The sequence below is a fragment of the Equus przewalskii genome, chromosome 28, assembly GCF_037783145.1.
Source record: "Equus przewalskii isolate Varuska chromosome 28, EquPr2, whole genome shotgun sequence".
NCBI lineage: Eukaryota > Metazoa > Chordata > Mammalia > Perissodactyla > Equidae > Equus > Equus przewalskii.
Genome location: NC_091858.1, coordinates 34,541,654 through 34,562,479, shown reverse-complemented (window position 1 = coordinate 34,562,479; position 20,826 = coordinate 34,541,654). Strand labels below are relative to the sequence as shown.

At 35.6% G+C, this 20,826-nt stretch overlaps 1 protein-coding gene and 1 long non-coding RNA gene across 3 annotated transcripts in view; both read right to left on the bottom strand.

Moving 5' to 3' along the window:
* Positions 1 to 20,826, bottom strand: part of CSMD1 (CUB and Sushi multiple domains 1) — a 1,831,060-nt gene that overhangs the window by 1,666,066 nt on the left and 144,168 nt on the right. The gene's annotated exons all lie outside the window — the stretch shown is intronic.
* Positions 654 to 6,145, bottom strand: LOC139080042 (uncharacterized). The gene is made up of 2 exons (XR_011534167.1): positions 5,766 to 6,145; positions 654 to 4,879 (listed from the first exon to the last, which is right to left on the bottom strand). It is a non-coding gene; the product is annotated as an uncharacterized lncRNA (long non-coding RNA).

Sequence of the window (20,826 nt, the reverse complement as noted above, 5' to 3'; positions counted from 1 at the left end):
TGATTTTAATAACATTTATCCTAACATATTCAAAACATTGTCATTTCAACATGTAATCAATATAAACACTATTAATGAAATATTTCACATTCTTTTTCTATACTACATTTTTGAAATCTGGGTCTATTTTAACCTTTTAGCACATCTTAATCTGGAGTAGATACTTTTCTAGTGCTCACTAACCACATGTGGTGAGTGGCTACCATGTTGACCAGCCCCACATTAAATCTAAATTCTCCTACTTACCAAGTGTGTAAACCTACAGCAGTTACCCCACCAAACTCTCACGTGTACGTGGGTTAGAACAGCATCTCCTTCACAATATTGTTGAATATCTCAGGAATTCATCTGTGTAAAGCGCTTAGAACACTGGTTAGCATAGTGTAAGCGTTACATAAAAATATGAGTTATTTTAATTAGCTAAGGTAGTAATTACTACAGTAGCCTTTATAAATACAAAACTTTAGTTAACAGTTTGAACCTTGTCATTTCTATATAATTTGAAAAACTGTAATGTAAACTTTAAAGAATTGAGTCACATTAACCCACATTCATTTCTTATATTGACTTAGAATTGAATTTCAGATTTATTACTTATATCAAATGATTTAGCTTTCAAAATTTGAATTGCTTTTCTCAAAGTCACTGCTCAATTTATTTTTCTTTGTAAATGAGTTCTTTGCTGTTTTTGTTTTCTTCTTTCCATAATTTAATCCATAGCCATTCATAATTGGATTATACCTTCGTAGTCACTACGTAGGTAAACCTAATAATTTTTTCTTTTGCTTTGCTTCATAGAACCACACGAAGCATGTTTGATGTTATTGTTTGATCATTGTAACAGTAGGATTTTGGCTATATATGTATGTGTGTGTGTGTCGGTACATACAGACTTTCTAATTGGGATTTGAGGAAAAAAATGCAGATAAGATAATTTTGTTTCCATAAATAACTAAATAGCATCTTTACACTGTCTCAGTGAGTAAATGAGAGTCAGGCAACTGGAAATTTTCATAGTTCACGAGTAACGATATATTTACTCTGAGGAAAATGAGAAGACCTAAGAAAAGGCCTTGCATATTACAGATACTATAAACTAGGTAGAGAATGAAGAAGAAAGCTTTATAAGTTAGTTCATAGAGCTTAAATGATTTACAAGAAAATTGTAAGACCTTTTAGTCTCAACCATATAAAATTAAACTGCTACCTTTCCTGCAATATGAGATTAAAGAGTGGGATAAAATAGATATGATATTAACAGCAAGATATTTGTTCCAGATTTTTATTTTCTGTCCTTTTCCACCCAGTGAATTGTGCACCAAAATTAAAGAATTAATCAGATTCTCTCAGTAGAGTGATTCACACATTTCAGAGAAAGGTACTATGTAAATGAAAAGAATTATTATTACAACACATAAAAGATACAGTGAGAAAAAACAGACTCTGGTGACATTGACAATCACTGTCTCATTAATTTCTTCTCTTCTCATGTCTAGAAAGTTGTGAAGCACAAGGCTGAATAAGAAAACTGTAGACAATTCAATTTCATGTTAATCTGTTTAAATAAGAAATGCAAAACCTAATATCAATTGGGAATATTGACTCTGATCAGAGAAGTTCCTTCTGTCGAGCTACCTTGAATATTGGCCCCCCCGGTTTTTAACCATTTGAATGTGATTTGATTTTCCAAAAATAATATACTAAGTTGAATCATATAAAATTGTTATTTGACCATTTTTGTTCTAAAGGAACGTAATTTCAAAAGATACAATCAACAAAACTTAAAGACTTGATAACCACATATTGGTGCCATAGTAGCAAGGGGTATTGGTGAATAGTGACTTGGAAAAAAAAGAAATAAATGTGATTTTCATCTTTTAGTGTGAATTAAAATTTCTTGTAACACACGGTACCCAGTATTTACTTCAAAATTTTGATGGGCCTCAGATAACCAGACTTTATTTTATGTCAAGAGAATTTCTATTGGCTTATTAAGACATTAAAATAAGAAAAGATTTGTGCTCATTCATTCCTTTGCATCCTTTAGCTCTTTTAGACTCTTTCCAATATGCAATCTTATTTTAAGAATATGGTTTAAAATATCAAGTTTTGCAGAGAAATGGGAAAAGAGATATTTTTCTTTAAGACAGTGAAATCAGTACCACATCTGCTCTGAATCACAGAAATATTCTCTAACAAATTGACTATTACTCTTGATAGAATTTTCCGGTAGGGGCTTCAGAATGTCATGCAAATACATGCTGAGGGTTAAAAAAATAAATAAACAAAAGAATGAGAGAACATTATACCTTCTTCCTATTACAGCAGGAGGTCAAGAAATGACAACATTTTATGTGCCCTGTCATTTATGCAACTTTGACTTTGACATCACCAAAAATTGCTACACAGCTGGACAGGAATCGTCAGTGATGAGAAAGTAACCAATTATTTGCTACTATGGAGCTTACTGGATGCTCCATGTGTGCAAACGAGATAAACACAGCTGTCCCTTCACTATCTTTCCCCGTTCCCTAAGTTAGACACAACTGCCATCCAAGTCTGCATTTCACAGATGAACAATTCTAAACTTGAGGGGGTTTCTTCTGTCTATCTGGGATCATGGCTGCTTCCCACCAAAGACAGATGCTTCGAGTCCCCTTTAATCTAACTCACCCTACATGGAGCATTTCCATAGATCATTACCAAAAACAAATCTCCAATTCACTCTTCATACTTTAGTCTATTAAAGAAATAAATTATAAAATGAATACCAAAAACAAAAACAGTACTTAAAGAAATTGACTTCCTTCCAAAAGTAGTTGGAATAGAAAGATCTAGGGTGTGGATTCTTGTGTATTTTTATACATGCTCTTATAAAGGAGGACATATCTCTAATATTCCACTTTTTATAAGGCAATTATTGCCATCGACATAACCCTTGAGAACCACACGATGTTTCTTATGTCAGAATATAGCACATTAAGCCATGTGTTGCTTGACATTCTAAGAATGAACAATTTTTTAAAAAAAAATAGCCTTGTCTATTTATCTGTCAAAACTCACATCAACATTGGGTTCCAAAAGGAACAAGAAGATTTTTGCCTGCTTTTAAGATCCCTCTAGCAGATGTAGAAATTTATGCATGACTTACATAGTTGAGAAAAACTGTTTCTAAAAATATGTGAAACTCTCTCTAAATCACTGACATAAGCTTCATTGATTAATTCACAGACTGGAAGACAGACTGCATGTTTTGGTCTTAGGAATATATTCAAGAAGAAAATGTGCTTAGAAAAATCAAACATGGAATGCAAAGAAAGATCTTTCTGTTAAAAAATAAATCAACAAATCACCCCCACCCAGAGCCGGTGCTGTTAAAAGACGTAAAATTTGCTAAGATTCTGAAAAAAAAATTCAGAATAACATAAAACTACCACCAACCTATCTTGAAACAAAAGTTTAATTTTATGGCCTACAAAAATGAGTCATTCTCTGTATTCTTCCTGGATACAACAAGAGAGTTTCTAAAAATAAATATCAGAAGCGTTCTGATTTGCTTTTTATTCTAATCATAATGAGCAAACAGCCGAGAATCTGTTACCTCTTCCCAGAGACCCTAGAGAAACGTGTTCATCAAAGTTCAGATCTCTGGCGAACATCTTTGCCGTGCCTCTAAAAGGGTCCCTGGGGCTATAATAACTTCAATTTACACATTGCAGGAGAGAATGACACGCTGTTAAGAGATTCAAGAATCCTCAGTATTTCAAGATGAAAACAGCGTAGACAAACCCCTGACATGTAGCCTTTTAGAAAATGCATTTAGAGTCATCATACTGTTCCTTGACAATGTCTAGGGTTGTCACTGAATTTCATCAGATACAACAAAATAATTCTAGAACAGATAGCAGTATTCTCAGATTTTATGCCATTTTTACATTATCCAAAGACAGCCTACGCTGAAGAGAGCATATACAAGAAGCTTAATCCACTCTCTCTAAATTTCTTAAATGTTTATCATCATGTATTATTGATTAAATAATCAATAATGATTGTATAATTGCATAAAACTGTTTCTGAGCTTCATCACTATATTTTAATGAGAAAGCAATGTAGATATTCAATGGCAATAACTTTTAGAAAATAATTTCGGACAAAATTTAATCACATGTATAGCAACTTCAGCCTATTTCCTAGAATATACAATGAATTTCCTGGAAATTGCAGGATAATTAGATTTATTCTATCTTCGAAATAATAAGTTTTACAGAAGTTTTTTTGGACAAGTAATGAAGCATAATTTTAACAAATATTCATTAAGTGCCTACTATGTGCTTGGTACTACTGGGAGATTGGGGATATGTAGGTGAGCACAAAAGATAATCTCAATTCATGCAGCTGCATCTTGTGATATATTCCTTCAGTATTTTGTCCCAGCATGGAAATTATTGACAAGGAAATGTTCTAAAATACCAAAATCTCCCTTTATTAACTTTAACTTATTGAAATAAGATTGTCTCCCCCAAAATATTGTTGGGAACTCTTAACCATTATTAGAAGGATAATGTTAACTCACATTTAACTGATAAAAGTATTAGTTAGTTATACAACCTTATGTTGTGTTAAATAAATTAATGACTTGACTGTCATTGTATCTGTTTATTACTTATGTTGATGTCTTCACATTTCATAATCGCTTTTCAATTTTAAAATTTATTAATTTTATAGATATAGTTTAAATCTCCTTCTAAATCATGACTGGAGCAGCAGGAAATTATGTAGTATTCCACTGGATGACCTAAATTTTGATATCACAGGTCTGATTCAATCGATGGCATCCACATCAATATTACTGAGGTTTGTAGGGTGTCATAATGAACATCTGCAGATCAATAGAATGGAACACATTAGAGCAAAGCTTTGTTGTTTCCTCAATCAAACAAGTAAATTAGCAATCCATTTTAATTGGCTGCCAACCAGTCAATTTTCAGTTGACTGACCCTTTCAATCTCCTGAATTGAGCAGAAGATGTGATATCACAGTGCACCTGTGGACTCAGCTAGCCTGTGGACACATGGGCTGCAGGGCTAGTTTATGGCAATATGTTAAGAAGGAAAGATGGGATGTTGACAGTGAAACATTTTTTGAGGGTTCTGGGAAAAGAAAATGAATAGAGGGATATTATAGAATGACATGGACCATTGTACTCATACTGGAATAATACGATTTGCGATGAAAGAAAAGGAGGTGTGGTTACTATAGCCAAATAATTAAGTTGGCAGCATTATGTGATTTACATCTGGTTATCATTTTGTGCAATAGACAGAACTGCCTCATGTCTTCTTTCTCACCAGAGTTATGCTAGGATACAGGGGAACAGAGATACATCAGTTTTAAATCTTACTTTTAAGTAATTTTTATGATAAAGGCACATATTCTGGATATAAATAATTTTTATTTAAAAAATTTCCAAAATAGTCAGTGCCAGAATGTTGGCTTCCAAGAAGGGCTGTGATTTAGAGAAAAGCGACACTGCTTGGTGTTGATCAGGAAAGACGTCATCTAGATCACCCAGGAAGTGGCCCTTGAAGCAGGCCTTGAAAGGTGGTGAAGATTTGACTACGGAAAAGTGAAAAGGGCTCTCAAGGGAAAAGAAAAGCACAAAACATGAAGCTAGAGAGCAGGGTGCCCACGTGGAAACGGCAGGAATTGGATTTAGAAGGAGCTGGGTAGGACGAGGACGCTGAAGGCCGGATTATAAAGCTTACCATTCTTCTTAGGTATTGCCTATTTCTGCTTAGGTTAGTCCCTCCAGGAAGGTCTCAGGCGTTTTTTCCATTCAGCACAAATGTTTAGCCACTGCCTTCTGATTTTCATGCAGAGTGTTAGGCATTGGACCAACAGCAGTGAACACGCGTCCCTGCCTTTAGGTGCCTAATGTTTTACTGGTGCAGGTTCATCAGAAAGCAGGATAGGAACTTCTACACGGGACTAGTTATAGGACACAGAGCCAAGCGGAAGCTATGGTAGGACTCAGGGAGGGCTGAGTGTGGGCATGAAAGAGGAGGAGGTGGGACACATATCACAGGGACAGAGTTGACGGACTGGGTGATTGATGATCCGTGGGGAACAGGTTGCACAGGAGGTCTCAGAAACAAACACATGCCTGGTGGAGTTTCCAGCAGAACAATCTCTCCCATATGACCAGCAAATGTGCTTTCATGTAAAGGAAAGCCAGCATTTAATAGAAAAAGAAAAGTTCAGCCTAACATACATGAGAAAAGAGAGCTTGGAGGCTCACAGAAAGGAATCATGTATTAGAATTTATGGGCACATATACAGAGTTCTACCTTGTTTACATAGTTTTATTGCATGTATATTCATGCACATATTTATATATTTGTATATAAATATACAAATATATATTATAACATACACATAAATATGTTTACATATATGTGTGTATATATATAATATGAGTATACGAATATGATTTTAATCTAGAGTTGTTAGTGATAAAATATGAGGATTCATTTCTTATAGATATATGCCTGGGCTACCCTAGGTATTAAAGTTTTTGTTATTTTTTTGAGCTCACATTTTACATATGCAAAGATGACATTTACAACAAAAATGAAAAGATGAAGTCTGCTTGGGAACCCCAATTCATGTTTCCTGCCACAGCAGAGACTTGTGTTTTCATAGAGAAAGAACTGAAATTCATCCTCTCTAGTGAGATGGCTCACAAAGCAGGTCCAAATTATCCAGTTATTTCTCCATTCATATGCAATATGTCAGACACCACTGCTTTACTGTAGTGGATATAGCTGACTTTTCAACTTAAAATTATAATTTTCCACGTTTTTTGTTTTCTCATATAATCAAAATACAGGTTCTGAATCAAACCAAACAATTTAACCATGTACTTAAAATCATTGGAATTACAAAAGCAGATTTATGAAAAGAGAATGCTATTGCAATCACTATTTTAAATTACATCATTTTGTTTGTAGCCAAATTAATATAACTCAGCTATCACACTAAATATGTACTCACAACCTGATTAGAAATACATCATCAAGAGTAATATGGTAATGGAGGAAGCCTATGACTATGGAATCATTTGGTGAAAATTGAAAATAGTTAATGATTTGATATAGTGTTGGCAAAGAAAATTAGAACAACCAGCCACAAATATCATCTGTTCCAACACTATATTTTTTTTTTTTTAAGATTTTATTTTTTTCCTTTTTCTCCCCAAAGCCCCCCAGTACATAGTTGTATATTCTTCGTTGTGGGTCCTTCTAGTTGTGGCATGTGGGATGCTGCCTCAGTGTGGTTTAATGAGCAGTGCCATGTCCGCGCCCAGGATTCGAACCAACGAAACACTGGGCCGCCTGCAGCGGAGTGCGCGAACTTAACCACTCGGCCACGGGGCCAGCCCCTCCAACACTATATTTTAACCTGTCAATTCTACCATTATAATAGTGTTAAAAAACTAAATTTTACATTCAGATGTTATGTTTCATCCAGAATAATATTCAGTAGCATCTTAGTGACCAGTGTTTTCTATATATGAATCATAATGTGTTGTAGTTATTTCAGGAAGTTACCTTGAACTAACCACATACAACACAGAACTAAAAGTCTTGAAGCCTGTTCACAAAATTGTATAATTTATGTGACAAATGAGATTTATAAGTTCTTAACATCTCATATCACCATGAGTTCTTTTGAACAAACGTTTTTAAATGTACAGCGATAGAAAAATCCTTCTAACTTTCTAACGATTTTCTCATACAAAACCGCTGATTTATTCTCGAAAACAGTCTAACTAATGGCTGTATAAAATTTACGATAGCTGAACTATAAAAATATAGTTTTGACATTGCCTGTTACATCAGTCAATGCTGTTTAAATAAATACTATGTAAAATTTTTCCTTTAACAATTCATTTTTTAAATAAAGCACACCATATAATACCGAGTTTTTCTTTACATTCTGATTACCAGAAAGCTCAGTCAATCCAAATTTAGATCCAATCTAAACAACAAGGTTGAGTTTAACATTTTCGTCCATGTTTTCCCTTCCATTAGTCATGATTTCCATACATGCACATATATACATTTATGCACATACGCATACATATATACACACATATGTATACACTTGTATACCAGCCAACCTGGTGGTCTAGCAGTTAAGATGTGATGTTCTCACCCTGTGGCTGCCTGTTGCTGAAAGCTATGCTGTGGGTATTTCAAATACCAGCAGGGTCACCCATCGTGGACAGATTTCAACAGAGCTTCCAGACTAAAACAGATTAGAAAGAAAAACCAGGCGACACACTTCTGAAAAAATTGGCCATGAAAACTATGAATAGCAGCAGAGCACTGTCTGATATAGCGCTGGAAGGTGAGAGGTTGGTGCATACAGACTGGGCAGGGTTCCACCCTGCTATACTTGGGGTCACTAGGAGTTGGAATTGACTTGTCAGCACCAACAACAAATATGTATATATATGGAAATGGAAAGAGATATATGCATGGATATATATGGATATATATTTTTCATATGTATTTATATAAATAATATATGTGGAAATACATTTTCATATATATACATGCACATATATATATTTCCACATATAATATATATTTAATTACATTTACATATCTCTTTTTATATTAATAAAATATATATGGATACATTTCCTTGAATAAATTATGTATCAGTCCACATGACATATGCTTGGGGGAAAATGCCAATAAAAAGTAGTAACATCTTTAGAACAATGGTGAAAGTGTGAATAAATGAATAAACGTTTACAGAAAAACAATCATTACCCAAGAGAGGAGCTACAAATGTGAACATAACTCATGGTCAATAATCGTATGGACATACCGCTTTATAGTCTACAAAACAGAAATACTTCCACCTCATTTGAGCTTCACCAAAGGATGTACGCAGTATTGTTTGTTTCCCACTTCACAGGCAGACGCCAAAGGAGTTTTGTTGTTTACTCAAGAATGTTCAGTTGGTTAACTGGGGAGAACAAGATTGAGAACTCGGTTTCTGGTTCCAAAGCCTGTAATTTATGTAATAACTGTGCCTCAGTATCCTTGTTTCTAAGTGGGAAAAAATGATATTATTTACCTTCCATGGCTTGTGAGAAATAAATGGGTCAGGAAATAAAAATTACTTAGAATAGCACATGATAACAGTAGCCTGCTCCTGAATGGTACTTGCTATTGTTATATCTCAAGGACGCAGTGGCATATGGATTGTATTTACTTCCATTGTATCGTTGTCCTTCGGGTCCCAGCCAAGATAGATTTACTTTTTTGAGAGAAGAAATACTAGTAACTATTATTGTAATACTGATATTTATTTGACATTTTAAAATTAACAAAAATTAAATTCTCATTTAAAAATTGTTTACATTATATAACAGTTACATAAGACAACATACCTCATGCCTAAATGAAGGATTTGTATCCATTTATTTGATGTGGAAATAAGTCTCCTGAATTTGGTTCAATTTATCTAATTACTTTGCAAAGTTTATAGAGCAAATAAAATTTCCTGATTAACTTCCAGAAATACTGTTGCCAAATTTATGGCTAACATAGCATAACTATATGTTATATATCATCCTATATTACTTTAGTATTATTAGAGTATATAGGATCCAGTATTTCCTTTGCATAAGACTTTTAACTTTTGATATCTAAGCATAGAAAGAATTTATGTATCCTGGTACAGATGTGTAAATTCTTCAAATTTTCTCCTCTTAAGATTGGAATATCGATCATTCAATCAACAAATATTATTTGTCCTCTCTGCTGTCTCTGTTGGTCCTTTTTTTACTAAATGATAGAGAGGTGTATTCCGTGGAAATGTTTCTGTAGAATTCTTTCAAATAAAATCATTGAACTGAAAATGCTCATGTGGAGATACTTGGTGCTTTGCCATCAAGCAAGGTTAAATGCTACGGGCAGGGTGTTTGGAAGAGAAGGAGCTCCCGAAGCTCAGTAGAAGGAGTTGCCCAGTAGAAGGGCAAACAAGGAGAGGGAAGCCTTCTCGGAGTGCAGAGCTGATTCTGTCTCATGGACTTCACTGGGTAGGGAGAATGGGCTATGTTAAAACATATAATTTTTCAAGTTTTTTCTTAATCGGTCAACACACTGGTTTATGGTAATCAATAGGCTTATAAAATTCTTCTATTCACCAATATCTAGGTTTCCAATTATGTGAGTTTCCCTTCTTGGAAGAAAAGCACTGCATCCACCCACCTTGCGCCTTTGGCCCAAGGAAGACCATCAGAGAGGATTGTCTGAGCTGAGACTGAGAGGGCTTTCTCTACCACTTCTCTGTGAATGCAGGGCTACTGTCAACCTGTGTTCAGGCAGCATCCTCTCCTGATCTAGAAGAAGGATGACATACAATGTGGAAGCAGCTGTGGTCTGGTCATACAGAGTACCAACTATTATGAACAGAAGGTTAAGGCACAATCTGAGCACCACATAAGCTCAAGGATCGAGAAGCATTATCGAAAGATAACAATAAACAACATACACTCATAGTGTTAGATGAGCACCTTTTAATAGAGCTTCTTTAGCAATTAAAATATGAATATGGACAAGATTAAGTTATAACACTTTTTGCATGGTTTTCCTGTCAATGGTAACCTAAAGATCACCAAAGGGCCATAAGAAGATGGTCATCATCCTTTCAGAATGAGAGAAGAATAAAAAAAAATCCTAGAAAAACAAAAACTATGCAAAGAGAGAATAAAAGCAAATGAATGTGACAGAAGTTCTCTGAAATCATTAAGCTGAATTGAAAATTCAGAATAATTCAAGACCATGCTTTCTAGTCATTCAAATGTCTCTCTCATTTCCTTAGAAGGCTGTAGAGCTCATGAAATAAGAAGTGTAGGGAATGGTAATTATAAACGCAGACATTTATTCTGTTTTTCTACTTTTTAAAATAACCCAAGACTCAGTTTCCTATTCTGCAAAATGATGATAACAACTTCTTTGTACATAGTGGGTACTAGTGAAAGATAATTATTGTTACTATTTTTACAAGTAAGTGATGAGAGACTTTTTAACTCCCAGGTGTGTATACCTTCATGTTGCTCCTATCTGTCTTCAAGCTTTATTTTCCTAATGCTGAACAAAGGTAAAAATGGTCTATTTGCATATACTCAGTGTGATCTCTCTTAGATCACTTGTTCTAGGTTCTTCCATACCAAGAGGAGAAGTGTGTAGTGGAAAGAGTTCTGTTGTAAGCATAAAAAGATAGAGGTATGATAATTTAAGATCCATGTTACATCAGGCAAGACATTGATCCTTTCTCTGAGTCGTGCGTCCTCTTTTCTCACATGTAACCAGGTCACTGCGACATTCAAGTCATTCCAGGGATACAACAAAATCTTTACAAGTATAAAGGATTATTTTGCAATTTCCATTTAGAAGTCTTGCTAGGTGAAGGTAAATGAGAATAGCTGGGTAACATGTACGCATATAACCCAATCAGTTTAAGAATCCATTAATTATATAAACTCTATCTCAAAGATAAAATACCCCCACAGAAGTGCATACATCCCCCGTAAATCACTTAGGTGCTGCTTCTTGAATGTTTTCATAGGAATTTAATTTAAAAATCTCATAGTAATGTAACAAAATTTTATAGATAATCACTTTTCCTCATATTTCATGCACACTCTACATGTATTATGGCATCTCTTAGCACAATATGCAAATAAGACAGAGAGCATCATTGAAATTCCCTAGTCACCAGGCCTATTCCTACAGGGTCTCATGAAACCCCCGTTATTCAGAAAAAGTAGATAAGTTCATTTAACCTAATGGGAATTTGTGTGTTGAAAGAGGAAACGGTAAAACCAATTTCTTCAAAGAAGCCATCATATCAGTTATGCTAAAATCCCAAGCAATAGGGATGTTCTTGTGTCATAAGTGATATTATTCCTCCTAACATTCATGTCAGATGCCACCACTCTCTAGTAAGGAGGTATGTGAAATTACATATAGTGTGTAACTAAATAAAAAGCAATAAAGTAATAGTCATAAAACCTGATTTCTATTCCCACTGTCTCCAGGTGGTACTCCCGTAGCCCCAGGAGTATGGATGTCTTCAACTGGAAAATGTAGGTAGTTATATTTGCTTGCCTACTTCAGGTATTTTAAAAGAATTAAATTGACTAAATGTCTCAAAAATACTTTGCAAATTAAAAGTACTACATAACACAATGACTGCTGATGTCATCACGGCTTCTATTATCACTGCAATGACTCTTTCTTTTCCTGCTCCCCTTCCTCTCTTTTCTGGTGGTGCAAAAATTACACGTCTCAGATACTTCCATCTTCTCTTTCCCAAATTAAATGCTGCAGTCCTCCGAACTTTCTTATGTGTCAATGCATCCCAGGAAAGTAAAATAAAGTTGTGTTAGATGTGTTGGTTTTTGACTTATTTGCACTGTACTAATTGCTAAAGAGAAGACCAGAATACGATTCTTGCTGAATCACAAGCCAGATACATTGAAATTCTGAACACTATAGATAGTCATAAGCATTGGCTTATTTTTAGTGAAGGGGAAAAGTGTGTCCATTGCATTATTCTTCCTCGATTTCCTCTGATGGCTTAATGATTTTTTTAAAAATTCATATTCTATATGAATTCAGGAGGATTTTAAAATGCCAACATAAGGAGATTGAACAGGATTGAGATGTTTCACATTTTCATGGGCTGGGGATTGTTAGGCAATTAACTGGTTTAAGAAACTATTTGTACAAAAAGTAGGCATGAGCAGGGTTAAGATCAAGTTTATTTTTGGCAGCACCCAAAGATGAAAACATAAAATTACTTAAGAGAAGACTTCCCTAGAGTTTTCATGTAAAATTTAATTAACTGCATACAATTTCCTACTTGTACACTTTCATCAGGTAATTTTATCTTTGTATAAATAATAATGTTTTTAGCTCTAGATGTGTCAATCAATTCTTTCCAGAACATTCCGTCATTTGATGAAACCATATATATTTAGCTCTTTCCATAATTTTCTCTTTCATTAAATTCATTGTTTTTTCCACTATATTTTATGTTAATTTGAAAAATGCACTGTGCATCTTCTGTGACTCATATTTTATATTAATAATTAATTTATTCTGACTTTGTCTCTGATGATTCTGTCTAGCAACCATTTGGTAAATCCAGTAATTAACTTTGTATCACTGTATCCAGTTCATATTTCATTACTGTGTCTGTGAAATGCATTTTTGCCACTCTGTCCACTAAATTTAAGTGATGTCTTGATAAAGCATGATATGCTGGTGTCAAGTTGAAGTATTTGACACTTCATGCAGTAATCATAATAATTTCTAGGTTATGGAGGATTTGTTTAACTCTAGGTTCTTATTACATTTAATCCAAATGTTTAAATTCTTTAATAGTCTAACTCTCATGCCATCTCCCTCTCTGTATTTTTCACTCTGTCTTCTTCAAGTCCAAATCCATCAAATTTTTACATTTTTTACAAAACAATATTTTCTTTTCACTAAAGGATTTTGACATATCTCATAACCATGGGTTGTGGAATTGGTCATTTGAGGGGACCATTTATCTCAGTTAACTTCTCAAATATGGAAAAAGAAGTGAGGGTAGTGTTTAGGGACTGATTCAGTGTTTACTTAGTAAATGCGTTACCTTAGACAGATTGCCTAAATTATCTTAATCTTAGTTTGCTTCCTCACCAGTAAAATGGGGTGCTTGGGTTAATTGAAGATTAAGTGGCATAAAACACATAAAGTGGTTAGTGAAGTACCTGACCCATAGAAAAGGCTCGCTAAATCTCAGACCTCATGGAGCAGCAGCAAGTCTCAATAGTATCTGAACCCAGTAAGATAGTGATGACAGGGCATTTGCCCATTGAAAGACTACATATTGACCTTCAACTCTACATCAAATAGTATTCACTAGTCTCTAGAGGCTAATGTCTTAATAATCATAGGGACATGGATGTATTAACAAATAACTGTATGATGAGAATTAATACAATGGAATATGGATGCAACACAAATGAAGTGAAGTGAGAAATCTTTCCAGAGTGGCGGTGGTGGCGGTGTGTGTGTGGGTGTGTGTGAGGGAGTGGAGGGAAAAGAGAGACTAGCAGAGGTCAAATAAAAATAAAGCTTGAGAGAGTAAACAGAAAGGTTTGGTTTTGACTTGAGTTTTTGAAATATAAATAGAATTTTTCCAAACAAAGAAAGAGGAAAGTGTATTCCAAGTAAAGGAAATAGCACAGATCAAGGTAGGCATGTGCAAATACACACACGTACAAAAATGGTAGAGTATAATTGACTCCTAAAGATATATGCCTTTGGACCATGGAGAGTAATATATTCTCTACCTGTAACATATAATGGTATCTAGATGAGCCAAGTCCGAGAGCTAGAGATGTAAACAAGATTATGGAGAAAATAAACAAGACCTTTCCCTTGGGCACATACCCATTTGAAATAATCCTTGGTTTATTTGGTTGAAAGCCTGAAGGATATGGTGAGTTTTGATTTAATGGGAGGAGTGACAAAGTCTCTGAGACGTCTAAGCTAATGTGCTTCTAGAAAGAAAAGTTACATAATTAAAAAGAAATCTGCTTCTTGTTTAAAGGTACAGAATAGTTTTTAAATAGAGTGATCATATAACCTTGTCCCACTTGAAATACTTGGGAGTGAAAGAGGGTTCTAATAATTAAACCATGGACACTGTCTCAAACACAGTATTCTCTTCTTAGTTTCAAAGGAAGTGGCTGGTGAGGTCAGTGTGTGTGTTTGTGTGCACCAAGTAAAAGGAGTTCCAGAAGAAAAGTGACAATTTCTGCTCCTGCATTTCTATCCAATGCAATGACAACAGACATCATGGCATTGCTCGGAATAATACTCACGGAACTTGTCACTCAAACACAAAAGCTAACCAGGGTGATAATTACTATTTTAAGGCACTTACTAGAGATGACCAGGTATATAGCCTATATTTAAGAAACAATCAGTGTTTCCAGGTGAAATAAAGTCATTGTAATAGACTGTTGTAAAAGGATAACGGGCTCTCACTGTCATAAAAGGTTAATGCAAAACCAAAACATTTATGGGAAGTGAAAGTTGAGGGTAATCAAAGGATTTATTCTGAAAGCAAGAGAAGCTGAACACAATGCCATATTTATGACACTTAAATTTGTTATCCCTTTTGAAGACAAATCTCTTGGCATCTTATTCCTTCCCTTTTTAAAATTTGCATAAATGAATAAACTAAAGAAAAACATAAGTCAATGCATATGCTTTTAGAACCCAACAATTTTCCATTGGAAGAAGTGGTAGAAAGGTGAGGAGCAGTGATGTTTTCTGTTTCTTAAAGCATTGGCGGCAGTGCCAAAGGGAGATAAATCGGAAGCAACTGCTCCAGATGCCTGTCTCCTGAGGCAGCGTCTTACTCCCTCTGGTATAGCTTTTCTTCCCATTGATTCTGAGCTTCTTTTTCTCAGCTCTTCCTTTGATTACTATCATCATGGCACATAACCAAACCTGAGAGAAAATTCCGTTTTAAATACAGACTCTTACTATGCTGTATTGAAGTGCCTGCTTTATGCTTCTCATCAAATCCTCTCAAGCACCATATGACTTACGTTATTAGTGTCAATGTACACATAAGAAAAACAAGCCTTAGAGAGCATATGTAACCTGCCTCAAAATCTGAGAGCTTACTCAATGCACTTGCTACTGACCCCTTGGTTCTGATTTTGTGCTTTCTATGTGTCTGAATGAGAGTGAGTAAGGAAATCAAATTCCTTGGCTGTTTTGCATCAACTGCATTCATATTATTGCATTTGCTGGTTCCCAGTGGACTAACAATACGGAAAATTTTCAAATTCATGGACAGGGAAAGTCCTTGTCTTCAGGGATGAAGCAGGATTAATCAGCTGGAATAATTTTAAAAGGACAGTTAAAGAAAATATCTATGCTAGCAAAGGGTTCACTTCCATGCAATTTATGGGACTGGAAGCTTAAAACTCATTTGCATTTATTTTTGCAACCCAAATCAATTTCAGGACTAGTATTTACTTTGTCACTCATGTTTCAAGTGGAAAGAGCCTAATAATTTTTGCTTTATTTTAACTCTAAGGTTAGAAGGGCGGATTGACAGATACAAATACAATCGCTGCCCATGGTCCCTTTCACAACTTCAAAGCTGTTGGATGAGTAGAAAATCACAATAGAAATTATATTTTCTTTGCTGAACCTCTTCAGCCAAGCAAAACAGCATACGCTTAAGATGAGCTGAATATTTTTCAAAATATTTTGAAACTTTTCTACCAAGATTCCGGGAAACATGTTTTCAAACATATCAAGGCTTTATTTATCAATGAAAATAGACCTTACACTTCATTTTAGAGATGTATGTCTTAGAAAGATTAGCTAACTAAGTCTTTAGAGTTATCAGCTTATTATTTTCACCTTGATTTACTGAAAAACTGCCATCGAGAACAGTTTGGTCTAATTATCTGTAGATCCATAGCAAATGTGTTTTACTCCAATGTGCTATTTTCCCCAAAGGTTTTTCATTCAAGATTGACAGGCTGAGCTTGTGCTTAGACCTCCTGAATAATTTTGCTATAATCTGCAGGTACAAACTACTCAAATTCTTTATTTGCTTGCCCTTTGGTATTTAATGTATTTCTCCCTTCTTCAAAGAACTGCTTGAAACACAATGAATAATAAGTACTATGCTTGTGAGTTTTAAAAGTATGATAATCAAAATACAGAATTTCACCTGTCACATAATAATAAGGTTTGTACTGTAAAATGTATGTGATATATTTAACCTGGTTACAGTCGAAAGCAGCATATTGGTTTTTCTGTTTGTTTGTTTTGTATGAATACAATATTGGTCAATTTTTTTGACAAAATTATACAAAGTTGAATTTTCAACATAGCAAGTAATCCCACAAAGTAATTCATTTCCTGTCACGAATACAGAGCTCATTTAAGTGTTTTAAAAGCAGTACCATTGTCACTTAATATTCTACATGCTAAGCCAATATCATTATGTGAAAATATGTACTCCATACACTCCTTACTTTTGTTAACTTCAGTGGGAATTATGTCGACAAATTTGCTGGGTTTTTTGTACACACAAGAAAATAAAATATCTTAAGCCCAATTGTTAGCCTGAATGTGGACAAATACAATGATTTTCCTATAGTTACTTGATGGCCTAGTGAGTAAGCTTAGAGACCAAAGCAGGTAACATGATGCATAACCTTCTTTCAGTCAAAATCATAGAGGAAGTGAACTTCTGTCCATATGTTCTTTTTGTCTTAGAGTCTAATCCCCAAGCACCTGTTGGCTCTTTCTTGATGGTGCCATTAGCTGTCCTCTTGAAGTATGCAACAAACTCTAGACTTTCCTGTCTACCACCTTTCCTTCAAAACCTGTCACCCAGAACCTCATTCTTTAAAGCCAAGATCAACACATGGGCTAACTGCCATGGGTCTGGCAATATTGAGTGGTAAGAGATCAAATGCACAAAAGTCAAGCTGACATGACTTAAAACCCTAACTCTACACCTTACACTGTTCATAGGTAAGTTATCTAAGCTCCCTCTGCCTCAATTTCGTCCCCCTTAGAAAGAGATCAAAATGCTTGTCCAGCAGGGTTGTTGTGAAGATGTATCGAGACCACATTCGAAAATGCTTGCAGAGTGCCAGGCTCAGAACACTAACAAATACTTATTACACATTTACTATCTGGTACTTAAAGTGTTCTAAAAGGCTAATCAGCTCAAAGCCACCCAGCTAACAATGTCACCATTGCACTATTTAGAGATCTTCTGGTGTAGAATGAAAACTCATAAAAAACAATTTACTTATAAATGTATGTGATGGTATGTCTTTCTGTGCTCCCGTGATGAAGTGTATCTACCCTTGTGTGGTATTGATCACATCGAAGAACTATGATTTATACTTATGCATGTCTTTCTGCTTCCAATGCTGAAGATCTACCTTCTGGAAACCTCCGCCCCATGCTGCCCCTGAACCAGACCTGATGAATCTGGCAGTCTATTAGGAGTCTTGCTCCACCAACGAGATTATGAAAGAGAAAAAGGTCCTTCTGATTCTCAGTCCTGTGCCACAGCACCCAAGTGAATTCAAGCTGTATGGTCACTACCTCATTTCTTGTTCCGGTGCCCCTCACTGACAGAATCTACTAAACCCTGGACACATTATAGATATTTGATGACCATTGAAAGACTAGCACTTAGCCATAAAATAATCGTAAAAGAACATAATTTATATTTTATGGACACATTCATCCTTTCAAACAATTATTTGGGGCTTGTCCTTGTGTTGGATTTTCAGGATACATGATCAAGAGTCTACTGTCCCTGACAGCTTACTACGAACAGAGCACAGTCTTATGAGTAAAAAAGGAACATAATTAGGCCATTATAAATTAGATAGATGATAGAGAGACAGATGGATGTTTAGATTGATGAGAGAGAGAGAGAGAGAGAGATGATTGATAGGTAGATAGGTAAATAGGTGATAGGTAGATAGATAGACAGATGGAGGGGAGAGAGAGAGAACTATGATTTGACAGTGATAGGCACATATTGCTAAGATTGCTAGGGGGTCACAGAGGAAAGTGTACTTACTCCTAAAGAAAACTTTGCGCCACAACCTCATTTTCTTGTGATTCTGATGAAGCTAAGAATCCTCACATTCTAATAAATGAAAACATGGGTCGTTGCAGAGAGCTGAGCATACTCTACTCAGAGGTGAATATGGAATAAGAAGGTAAAGGGGAGGAATGAACATCAGATGGGTGGAGAAATTCTGGAAAAATAAATATGAAAAAGGCATCTCTAGAATAGAGTCTAATGAACTTTCAGTGGACTTACTCCTTCTGTTGCGCAGAAATTATCTGCAGTGTAAAGAGTAAGAGCAGTTAATCAAGGAGGCATTGAGAGCCCCTTCATTTTAAGGGCTGCACCAGGCAGATAGTGAATAACGTGGTGATCTGCCCTTAACGTCAACTCCAAACAGGCGAAGGCAGAAAGTGGGAGGGTTGTTTTTTTCATTTTACCTATGCCTTAGAAGAAAGAGAAGCTGTCAAAACTTCATTAAAGCATCAGCTATTCAATGGACAAAGAATCTGGAATCTGAAAAATACAACTATGTGCAGATGTATTCTCATTTTCCACACCTGAGAAAAAGAGAGCAAGGATTACAAGAGCAGATTATAGCTCTGACGGGAAAATGAAAGCTCCATTCGTGCCATTTCACTTTGGTTCACATCATCATTCTAGATCTTTATCAATTGTTGCAACATCCTTATAATTAGCATCCTTATTATTAGTAGTAATAAAAAGCTGTCACTTATTGAGTACCTACAAATGACAATATAAAGTACCTACTGCATGCCAAGCATCTTACACACATCAACTTATCTGACTTATGTCAAAACTCTGTATTGCATTACACTTATTTAGTATGGATGAAGAAAAAGGGTCTCAAAAGGTTTAAGTAGCATTTCCAAAAGGTCATACAATTGGTTTAGGGCTTCAATCAGGGTCTACCTGATGCCACAATCTCCCTCTTTTCATTTTCATTTTAGACGTTATCTAATGACAGCACTCTGACTCCTTCACACTTAATGAAATGGTCAGGAAACATTCACAAGACACTCGGAAGTAGGTGTCTACACTCTGGCTTTAGGATTCCAGTCTAATTCACAAAGCCTTTGAGAGATGTCTACTGAGTACCAACTTCACCTCCCTGCCCTGTACAGTCAAAGACAGGCATCCCTGGGGCCCACACAAAGAGGAGAGCTGATCTGACAGGAGAGAAGCAGAGGCTGCTTACACAGACCAACAGACCCACCCCCAAGGGCCAGACTCTTTGAGACCTAAACCACCTGTCTGAGAATAAAGCTGCTGGGAACCCTAAACCTCAAATAGGTTGAGAAGGAAGGAAGATTCCCTAGAAGCAATTCCAGATGTCACCTCATGCCAAACTCAGCTTCTGTTTCCTCTCTCTCTTCAAAAACCTTTAGTGCCCTTGCTAATTGACGTGGCTTGTGTCGCTGCTTGCCTTGTGTCTTAATTGAACTTAAATCCATCTGTACACACTTGTCAAATGCTCAGCATGTGTCAGGAACTGTGAAGTGAGATGCTGAGGGTTGGGTGGAGAGATGAGTAATGTGATTATCAGCCAACAATGAATGGTCCTGTTTCTGGTTCCTGGAGCGGTTTTCAGCCCTCAGACATGTGGAAGATACGCACATTAGGAGAGGGCTGGAATTATAAAACTACATGCTGTAGCAGAGAGAAGTTTAAGGCATTAACAAAAACATGTTGGTAGTTAATATCTACCAAGGATATCAAGGATGGCTTTAGAGAACAGATGATGTGGCTATAAAGAAACACTGGAAATTGTCCACGTAAAGAAGTTGGGGGAACCTATCCAGGCAGCAGGAACTCCATGGGTAAAAGCACTGAGACACAAAGGTACCCAAGACTTTATAGGAAGCATTGTTTGCCTGCTTGGAGAGAATAATATTAATAGTTAAGGTTTATTGAACACATAGTATGTGTCAAATGTATTTGCTAAAAGCTTTAAATGCATTATCTCATTTATCCCTCATAAAAAAGCTCTCAAACAGATGCCATAATTACCTTATTTTATTGATAAGGAGTTGCAGCAGAGAGGGATTATCCAATTGGACAGGGTCACACAAATGTGAAAGAGTG